The sequence below is a fragment of the Corvus brachyrhynchos genome, unplaced genomic scaffold (assembly GCF_000691975.1).
Source record: "Corvus brachyrhynchos isolate BGI_N302 unplaced genomic scaffold, ASM69197v1 scaffold262, whole genome shotgun sequence".
Taxonomy (NCBI): Eukaryota; Metazoa; Chordata; class Aves; order Passeriformes; family Corvidae; genus Corvus; species Corvus brachyrhynchos.
Window position 1 is genome coordinate 371,582 of NW_008236626.1, and position 10,428 is coordinate 382,009.

General features: G+C 40.0%; 1 long non-coding RNA gene across 2 annotated transcripts in view; it reads left to right on the top strand.

The window, feature by feature from the left end:
- The window catches only part of LOC108444770, a 58,953-nt gene that overhangs the window by 11,569 nt on the left and 36,956 nt on the right, over positions 1-10,428 (top strand). Inside the window, exon 2 of one of the 2 annotated variants that reach the window (XR_001859454.1) lies at positions 98-193. The exons of the other annotated variant lie outside the window; for it this stretch is intronic. This is a non-coding gene — a long non-coding RNA (uncharacterized LOC108444770). The remainder of the gene's footprint in view (positions 1-97; positions 194-10,428) is intronic. 2 annotated transcript variants of the gene reach the window in all.

Below are 10,428 nucleotides of genomic sequence, written 5' to 3' on the forward strand. Positions count from 1 at the left end.
TGAAGGCTGCCTGTTAGGGAGGAGTCTGGGTGGGACAGGAGGGAGAGGTAAGCAAAGGTAACCTGGAGGTAATTTTATTCTTCATTTGTATTTGCAGAATGTGAATCTAAGCTTGCGTGTGCTGCCAGCTGGGTGCAGCCTGGGCTATGTTTCTGTCATTGATTTATCTCAGCAGAAGTTTCTGTTTCTCCAGGTGCGTATTGATATTTGAAGATGTTGTGATAGTCACTGTGTGAGGATGATACTGCAAGTTGTTTTCTTAGTGAGAGAACCTGGAGAAGATCTTTGGATCTGAGGAGTGCATGATTCTTCTGTGTCCTGTAATAATAGCTCCAGTTACTTTGTTTTTGCAGGACCTCAAATCCAAGCGATTAGGCAAGAGGAGTGTAGGAGTTAATTTATAGTTTGTTCTGATCTAATTTGTTTCCTCTATCTTTAATGTATTTTATTGTGATCCAGATAATGTAAAGATTGACTTGGAAATGTCCCATTGAGTGATCTGGTAAGGAGAAAACAGCACACGAAAATGTTTTGTAAAGCAGAAAAACAGGCTTGGTTCTGCTCTAGCATCTGCCAAATGAAGTAACTGAAACTCCTGTTTATTACACAGCATAAAAGAAATGGAATAATACTGTTAAGAGTGTTATCTTTGGAAAATGACTGCACCTCACTGAAGCATGACTATAATGATGGGGAATTATGCTGCTAAACCACACCAGTTTTGTGGCACAGTCACTAAAACATATACTCTGTGGTGTTCTTTGTGAAGGCTTTATTGCAGATACTCTTGTATTAACATATTGTCATGAGGCCAAAATTGGCATTGTCTTTGTCTGGAGCATTCTGGAGGGAAACCACACTTTGTCCTGCCCTTTATCTAGGGCTTATAAATGAAAAAGCACTTAGTAGGATTTGTAGTCCTCATTAAATGATTGTGATACTGGATTTATCTTGTCCTATGGGTAAATGCTGCTTGTCCTCTCCTTTTTTTTGCAGAGTGGTTCAGATGAAGCACTCTCAGGACACAGCAAATGCTAATGGCGGTAGGATTATATTTTGGAGGAAACGAGACAAGATTGTTGTTATAACTGCTGCTTGTCATAATAACTAGCTGAGTACTGTGGGTATGACTGTGGCTGTTGGCCATTTCTTTATATGTTCTGACACAGAATCTTACCAAGGACCAGCTATTCACTGTTGAAATTAAAGACTCTCTGATAGTGTTCTGATAAATGTCATTTTAATGGCAGCAATCTGTTGCTGCCTGTAGCACCAGCCCACTTCTGAAGTGTCTTCTGTCTTCTAATCTCTAGTGCTGCATGCCAGGTGATACAGTAAAGATGTATCAGCTTCCCACAAATTGAGAACTCCATTCATATTTGCATATCATTACTTTTTCTGGGGGAACGTTCTTAAGTCATGCCCTCAATTTAACCACTCACTGCATCACCTTTGAGGAAAGGGCCTCATTTAACTGCTGGAAAATAAATGACAGTGCATGTACTTAGCTGTGAATTGTTAGGGTGGTGGTTTCTGTGCTCTATGGCTTTAAACATGCTAACAGGGGTGGAGGGAATGCAGCCTGGAGCCCTAGCAGCCATTCCACTGGCAGCTCAGCATCCTGCTGCAAAATGACAAGCATGCTCACTGCTCTTTCATGGAGAGTAAATGTTTTGGCCATTTTATTCCACTCATGAAAAATAAAGAGTGATTGCAAAAATATGGTTTCCCTATGCACACATAGCAAGGGAGGGTTCTTTGTTTAGTACCTGCTTTGCTGTAGGAAAACTTGTCTGATTGCAGGGGCTGTTATGTGGGGCAGCTTGCTCGATAAAGTTTTTGGGATGATGATGTGGAAGCTAAAGTGGTATGATGCTAGTAGGGAACGACTTGTGGGAAGATTTCATGGTTCCGCTGCTGCTCTGACATTTTCACAAATCGCTCCTGTACCAGCACAGGCCAAAGAAAGCAATGCCTGATGCTCCCATCTGCTGGACCCTAGGGGGTAGGAGTTGCAAGGTCATCTTGGAAAATGAGCTATTTTTCTCCTTAATTTTTCAAAAGTAAATGTAACCTTCTCTCCATTCTCCTACACTTTCCATTTATTTTCTGTGTTTAAAAATGAAAAATGTAAATTTTGTTCCTTCAGAATTATCATATAGTCATGATAAATACAACTTCTTTTAAGAGTAGTGAGAGCAGGAGTGGGGAAGTGTGTTACATATTTTAAAAGGCAGTTCACCCACCCCTACCTGAGAAGTAATAGGCAAGTTCTTTGGGAATGCTTCCTTTCCCTCCTGCTCTGTAGTCTTCAGACAGGCAATACAAGACATTGGTGATAGTTATGAATAGGTTTTGCTGCATCTTCCCATTTCCTTTTATTCCTCTTTAGCCACTTGCCTTGCACATGCTGATCTCTGTTACTGTCTTAACACTCTTCCCTTTTGCACTGATCTGTTTCTTATTCCATTTTCCTTTCACCTTTTCCTCCAGGCCTCCTTCCAGTCTTGCTTTCTGCTCCTTTCTCCTTAAACGTGAAGGCACACTAGGGCAAACTGCAGGCATAGAGGAGCTTGCAGGGAATTCAGACTGACACCTTCCTCACAGACATATCAGTAGTGCCAGTTCTCTGATTTTTCCATCTTGTTCTTTTTCCATGCTGGACATGAGCTATAGCCAATGGAAAAGCACATTAAGATATGATTTTCTGGCTTCATGTCACTTCATCTATCCCACATCTTCAAAGAATTTTGTCTCTCACCTGTTTGCAAAGGGCTTCACTAACTCAGAAACTACTGGTGAACAGTGAAGCCTTCAGCCATTTCTTTTGCAACCTACAGAGACTTGAAGCATCCTAAAGTTCCTCTGGAGGAGTATTTTCACTTGGTTGATTGTTAGCCCTAGGGATGAACAGTAGCATGAATGACAGAAAATTGTGTTGTTTTCAGTGCCAGCAGTGCAGTTCTCCCCATCTCTTTCCCACAATCATAGCACACAGTCCAGGAAAGTCTACTCACTTTTGGCAAGTTCTGCATCCCTGTGGGCTTGTGGGGAGAAGAGGGTGTGTTGTGCTGGCAGGAGCAGCATTTCAGGTAAACCTCTGTAAGGGCAAGGCACTACTAATTTCAGTGTGTATTACAAATGTCTCTCTGCATCTAATGACTATTTTATGTATTCTGACCTTTATTTCATGGCCTTTATCACTATGATATCTTAGTGCTGAAAGAAGATTTTGGCTTTGTAAGCTTTAGATATTGATTTTTTCCTGTAACTGCCTCCTCTGATTCGAGGAAAAAGAGAAATATGTAATTTTAACTAGTGCAACTCATATCACAGCCAGATTCAATATGAATGTACTAGATATGCATACATCAAATATTGCCTTTTAATACCCCTATCAGCGCTTTTAATGCGCTTCTTTGTTCTGTTGTGCAAGCTCACTATGAGGGGATTTTTTAAAAACTTTTTTTTTTAAATAGGATGTTAAATGGCATTTCATGTTGATTCTTAGCACTTAAATAGGTGTCTGCTATCAATAGCAACGTCCCAGAGGCACCCATTGAAACCACACTGCCTACACCATTTCTTTAACTGGAACCGTGCTCATGCTTCTTATGTGAACGTGATATTAATTAAGTCCTTGGATGTCATATGTGCATCCAGGTCTCTGTAAATAGAAATGTCAGTGCTGCTGGCAGTGAGCTGGGTGTGAGGTCTTTTCTTTGTTGCCCACATTACATTTTGCTGTGTCCTCGGATGGAGATAGTGGAAGTCTTTGTTTCAGTCTGTTCTCCCCAAAAATAATCTGAGTGCTATCCAAGATTTGACAAATTTAAAAAGTATTAATCAACCTTCCTAATAGTTGCTATTCAGCTAATCACACTCAAAATGGCAAATGGTTGTAAAGATGTCAAAGAGATATGCAGAACACCCACTGTTTGAGCTCTTCCCATTCTCATTAAAATAAGCTCTTATGGCCCAGCTAGTGTAATCATGTGATAAAATACTCAAATTAAGAGCATTTAATAAAAAAACATGGTGGGGAGCTTTGTTAAAGATCTCTTTAGTGTATTTTTGCATTCATGTTGAGGACATTAGAAATAATTTAATCACTGCCTGATTATACGAATGTGAGAAATAATGGGATCATTGCCTTATCACACGTGGGCTAATTCAAAGGCTCATTATTTATTTGTCGAGGATTAAGCATCAAATCAATTTGGCTTGATACTTGAAAGCAGGAAATTTAAGATGAAATTTGAAAGGAAGATTAAGAAGTAAGATTAAACCTAACAAGAGCAGAACTATTTTGCTTGCTAGAGTCAAGTCACGCCTGCAAAAAGATCACAGAATAGATGGATAAAGTCAGTCATATATTGTGGAATGAATGGCTTATGGTTTTGGACAGAGTGCTGTTTTCAGTGTCTCCACATCTTTAGTTTTCTTGTGATCCACAGCTAAAGTTACTTTGAGGTTTCCAAACAAACCTTTTTTGCACTTACTCTTCCTTTAATGAAAATATTTTCCTCTTTATATTGGTCTATAAACTGAATACTATTATACACAATCACTAGAATAAAATCCATTTTTCAGTACTTTTGGTTTTGGGTTTTTTTTATGGTAAAATGGTTAGGGCTGAGTTTCAAAAGCCCAGAGTTCAGTGAGTTGCTCTCCTTTTTCTGTAGCAGTGTGGGTATATGTGTCTATGTGGTGCTTTGTTTTCACTACGGAAATACATTCTTTTGTGTGTAAAAGCAGATTCAGAGAATGGACCTTCCAGAAACTGGATACCAAGTCCGTCTGAAGGGGGAGAATAGGACAAAAGATGAATCCTTTAATGGTGGCTTTGATGGAATTGTATCATTTTCCCCCTAAAGAGGAAAGAATTTCACTTGGGTCAGGAAGATTTTCACAAAGTTAGAGAAGAATGGAGATAGCAGTGTTAATTATGGAGGAGTGATCCTCTGCTGGTGTTTCCTGGTGGATTTTTTGCTGTCTGTGTTTGAGGTCTTGATTGTGAGAGAAAATTGTTTAAAAAAAAAGGCTTGAGGGAGGGGAGACCTTAAATTTTGCAAACCGAGTTCCTTTTCCTCTGAATTATCTAGAAGCTCTCTGGTTTGTCTGTTCACAGATTGGACAGCTTACAAACCTACCTGGTGGTCAGTTTACAGCTCTCCAAGAGGCAGAGAGGTCTCTGCTTCACTTCTGAAGGTTCTCCCCTTTTCAGCAGTTCTGCGGAACTCAGGGCGTCCCTTCCTCGCCAGCACTGCAGGCAGGCACTGTCTGCAGTGTGAGATCAGCTGGGCTGAGCCTCAGCAGTGACCTTTCCCAGAGCCATCCAAGAGCCCTGCCCCTGCTGAGCAGCCACGTATTGGGTTTGCTGCTGTGGCTTCCAGGCTGCAGCATCTTCCTTAGGCCTGAAGGTTTGCCTGGTTGCCATAAGATGAACAGGGATCCGTGAGGGTGTTAAGTCCCCTGCATATTTTATGCTTGCTGAATTAATCTCACTTAATATGAGCTGTCAGACAACATTACTGTAATTTATTTACATAACTTGAGGAATTTACTTCACATTAATTTAACCTTGCAGAATGTGTAACGTGTGTTTGTGCTGCTGCCGTCGGTTTCCTGGAGGCAACCCTGCTCAAGTGTTTCTCAGTTTGAGATTGATTTGTCTTCCAGCTGCTAATGTGAAGGGTGAACCTAAACACTGTTGTTAAAAAGATCTGATACTTGGAGCTCTCTTTGTTGTTGCATTTATTGAATTAAATGAACTGCTCTGCCTTGTACTTAATTCAATAAAAAGTATGTTCTAATTATATTATTTTCCTTCTAAAGCAACACCCACAATTCTGACCTTGCTTTTTACAAAGTAAAAATCTATACTTATAAGGAGGAAAACCTATATTTTGTTCAAGAACTTTTTTTGGGTGTATTAAGAGGTTGATTTTTTTTCTCACTTGAGATGGGCACCATGTCCTGCTACTTGTGTTCACAGTTAGACAGACCCCACTTCTGATGCAGTTAGAATGTTCAGGTCATAAGAAAGCAGCAATGGATGGGTGCCTGAACCTGTTGGTTCTTCTCTCTGTTGGCAATGTTGTTATACTGTGTCTCAATTTGAAGGTTTGTTGTCTTTTGATTTCATTTAAAAAAAAAAAAAAAAGTCAAAACTGATTCTTCTGTAGCTTCCCCCCTTCCCAGCTGTCTGCAAAAACACTCAGTACTGGGGTTTGTGCCAAATCTAAGAGAAAACTCAGATCCTTCTGCTCTCCAGGTTGTTTGTATTTTGACATGATGTGTAAGTTCTATAGAATATAAAGTTGGAATTGCTATTGCATTTAAAAGTAATATAAAACACACTTTTATAATTTATTAGGGACAAGCATGGGAAAATTGGCCAGTTGCCATACTGTCTTAGGTGTGGTCTTCTGAGATGTAGGATTTATCTCCTAAAAAAGGAGCTTGATCTGGAGAAACAAAAATGAACTTAATTTTTAAGGAGCGAAGGCAATAGGTGATGGCTTCTGCAGGAAATCTGTTCCTTGTTTCTGCTTTTAGGGGTTGTGAGGGGGAAAGGGACAGGAATATATTCAGGGTGCCCTAGTTACCAAAGGAGTGACCCAAAACAGGACTGATAGAACACCTCCTTTCCACAACAGAAAACCCTGTTGCCTCATTAGGGATTGTGGATATCAAATTGAACTTCTCTGAGGTGCACACTGAGGAGGGAAGGTCCATTTAATGAAACCAAGAGGTGGCTTGAAGCTCAGGCGGCTTCTCATAAGGGAATAATACTCTCACTGCAACAATAAAAATGAGAACTCACATCTGTACAGGTCCCAAATGCCTTTAAAACCTGAAAAAGGGCCGATTTCTGACAACATCTTGGCTCCTCTTGCCTCTGGGCAGGACTCTTTGCTCTCTCCTCCAGATCCCTGTACCTCTGATAGCAAGGAGCTGGCTCTAAGACAAGAAAGCAAACTTTCTTGAAATGGAATAAACAAGAAAGCAAATAAGCTTTTGCATAAATCAGTGTCACTGTGATCAAATTGTGTGCATTCCCATGAAAGAAATCTTTTAATTTTTGTCCCTTTGTTGCATAGGGGAGAGGCCAGTTGCTGCTTACATTTATGGCATGAGCAGAGTGGTTTGTCCAGAAGAACTTTGACTCTGATGTAGAATTAAATGTGACACCTTTTAATGACTCAGCTATGGAGCTAACCTGTTCTTTCAGAATTTTACAGTCAGATTGTTCCTTTGCCACATGAAAAGAGGGCATGGAACTATGTTTGGCCTTGTTGTCTGAGCCACATTGTCTTTTTCTCCATGCCATCCTTTCTTCCTTCCCACTGGTGACAAAGTCCAAGGAGAAGCCCAGGCATTCAGGGCAGGCTGAAGGTTTTGCCTTAAAACCATCTGTTCTGTTTTATGGGGGTGGAGGAGGAAGATTAAGAGGCAGTGTCTCCTTCAAACTGCTGAGTGGCAAGATTTCCTTAGGCCTTTCCCTGCTGCTATCACAGCCCCATCTTGGAGGTGCTCCCCTAGGAGAAGACAAAGTATCAAGGTGGAAAAACCATTCCAGAATACAAGTAGGTGTCTTTTCTGGTTGAAAAGAAACGAAAACTCTTTTCTGATTTTGGACCAGCACCTGAATTGTGAGGGAGGAGAATACTTTATTAAAAGGGCAAACAAACCCCAGTGGAGGGGCAGATATGATGCAGTTTCACAGCAGCTCTGTTGACCCCAGGGTCAATGGCACTGCAGCAGTGCTATGTTTGATGACATGCCCCATAAAGCCTAGCACTGGGGAAGAAAATGACATTGCAGGAGAGAGATTTATGTTTGCAATTCCTTAAAGCAATTTTATTGTGTTCTTGGTGAGTTTTACCATATTGGTTTAGTTGCAGCCACTGCAGTTCATGGAAGTTTCCTTTAGTAGCAGAAATATTGCCACAACTTTGTTTCTTGCAAGTCACTTGTCAGGAAAGATTAATGAAGCTTCTGCTCATCAGGATAGCACTAAAATGCTTAGTTATCCAAAGATGCCCTGCACGATAATTTTGAATTTCCTCTTTCTGTTTCATTTCCCTGTCTGTTCAATTCTACTTTGTAAGTGTCTGAGTTCATTTTCATTATTTCTTTGTCTGTTCCAGTTAAGATCTTGATTTTCTGTATGTCTTCTGCAGTTCTCTAGAGCACTATTTAACACCAGAATGAAAGGGGTGCTTGCCATGTCTGCTGCTCCTTTACCTTCTCCTAACGGCCTAAAACCTTTTAGCTGGATGTGCCCCAGCTCCTCTCTGCACACATCCATGTGTACTGCATAGCTCTTAGTTAGGGTAAACCCCATCACTTTTCTTTAAGCCTTTCACATATTTATTTCATTTAAAACACATTAGTTACATATGTAACTCATGCTAATGATGTCATGTTGTCTTCATGCAAAATTTGAAGTTCATAATATTCTTTTACTTATTAGAATAGTGGGAAATCCTCCTTTCAGTACAGTACTCCCTTGTTTATTTTGAGTGTAATGGAAGTATAAATTTATTGGCATACAAATGTACTGTGCCATTTATAAGTAGATATTTTGCAATATTTCCAATTTTAGTTAGAAGGCACTTTTGTCTCTTCTAAGCAAAGGAAAGATGGACTTGAAGTTCTTTACATAGTTCTTGAAATCTAAAAGACTTTCCACAAAAAGAGTTCCTGTGAGAAACCTGTTGTGTTAGGTGCTCGAAGCCTTTACTTGCTGTCAGCTGAAAAATCAACCCAGGGAAGTGAGCAGTTCTAGGAAATAACATGATGTTTCCTGAAATATTATGTAGCTCTCACATCTTATCCCAGTATGTGTAGGATCAGTTTTCCTGCTGCTCCATTCTGCAGTTTTGTGCTGAAAAATCTGGACTTGAATTTTTAAATTTCTTTTCTTGAAGAGCCATATTGACAAGGGGCTGGGATTTAAATAACTGTAAGGAAAAAAACCAAGGGGCTTGGTCAGGTTTTGGGCAAAGAAGTATTTTGAAAGGATGTAATTGTTAAAGAGGCCAGCTTTGAGGAAGCTGCCATTTGTAGGTTTTATGCTTTAACTATGCTCTACAACTTTAAAATTCTTTTCCTCATAAAAGTTTTTAGCTTTCATTCAGAACTAGGACATGCAAATCACCAGGGCTGATTAATGAGCAAAATGTGATAGATACAGGCTGAGAATAAAAGTTATGAGTGTTAAGAGAATACAATACCTTTGTTCAAATATTTAAACTGTAGAACTTAAGGACAGGACTTCCTCTACTGGATGTAAAGGAAGCTGGAAAAGGCAACATTTGGGTAAGGACTGGCATGGAGAAACTCTCAGGCTTTTGAGATCTGCCTGGTCAAGACTGACTAAGGGAAGCAAATGTTTCTCCTGTTGAGGGAACAGCGATGGGCCAAGTGTACCAGTAAAGAGGGGCCTGTGGGGTAGGCAGGGTGGCACTGCCCAAGCTTTGTGTTTGCTTTTTAGGCATTAGGGGGCAGGGAAGAGTTTTGTAGCTTCTTCCTGGTTTTGTCATAAGCTTTTTTTTTTTTAAAGTATTCAAGGTGTGGACTTGAAGATGAAAACAGCCACAGAGAGTTTCAAACTCAGCCCATCTGCCCAGTGTGAAGTGCCTTGGCTTTACTCTATGACAGAGGTACAGCTGATCCACTATCTCTATGAATCCTTCAAACTGCATCCCTGTCTAGTTTGACCACTGAGATACTGTGAAGCCCTGCTTGAAAACTGCATCTTGTATAGATTGTTTCTCTTTTTTTCCCCTCTCCTTTGGAGGGAAGATAGTAGCACTTCAAGGAAGTAGGAAATCAAATCAAGAGACAGGAGAGGAGATGAACTGTTAGAATTTGACAGTAATAGCTGGCACAGAGAGAAGTGAAAACAAGCTCTTTCTAAGAATAATAGCTATATAGATACATAAGCTAGCAATAAACTGATGATGGTAGAGTCCAGTAGTGTCCAGCAGGCAATTCTCATATACGTTTCATTTCTATTGATATCTTTTTATGATAAAAAAAATCCAAACCTGCTCCTGCATACTGCTTGGTGGGATCTGTTCTTGAATCCTGTCTTAATTTAGGTCTCCAATTTTGGTTCTATATGGAAGTTGGTACCAGACCAGGATTAAAAAGAAAAAGCTCTTGAAGGTGGACATAGTTTAGTGAATAATAGCTCCTTTTTCTCTAGTTTCGTCTTAATGAGGAGTGCCTGCTCTATTTTATAAGCATGTGATTTTGTAATATTTACCTGATTATTTCTTCATGCCTTTACTATTGCAGATGAAAAGGAGTCAGAGGCATTCTAGATGGAGGTGAGCTCTTGCACTGATACTGGCAGTCTGATGTAACTTCTTTGGATTTGCTTCCGAAGCAAACCAAGTTACATTTTTAAAT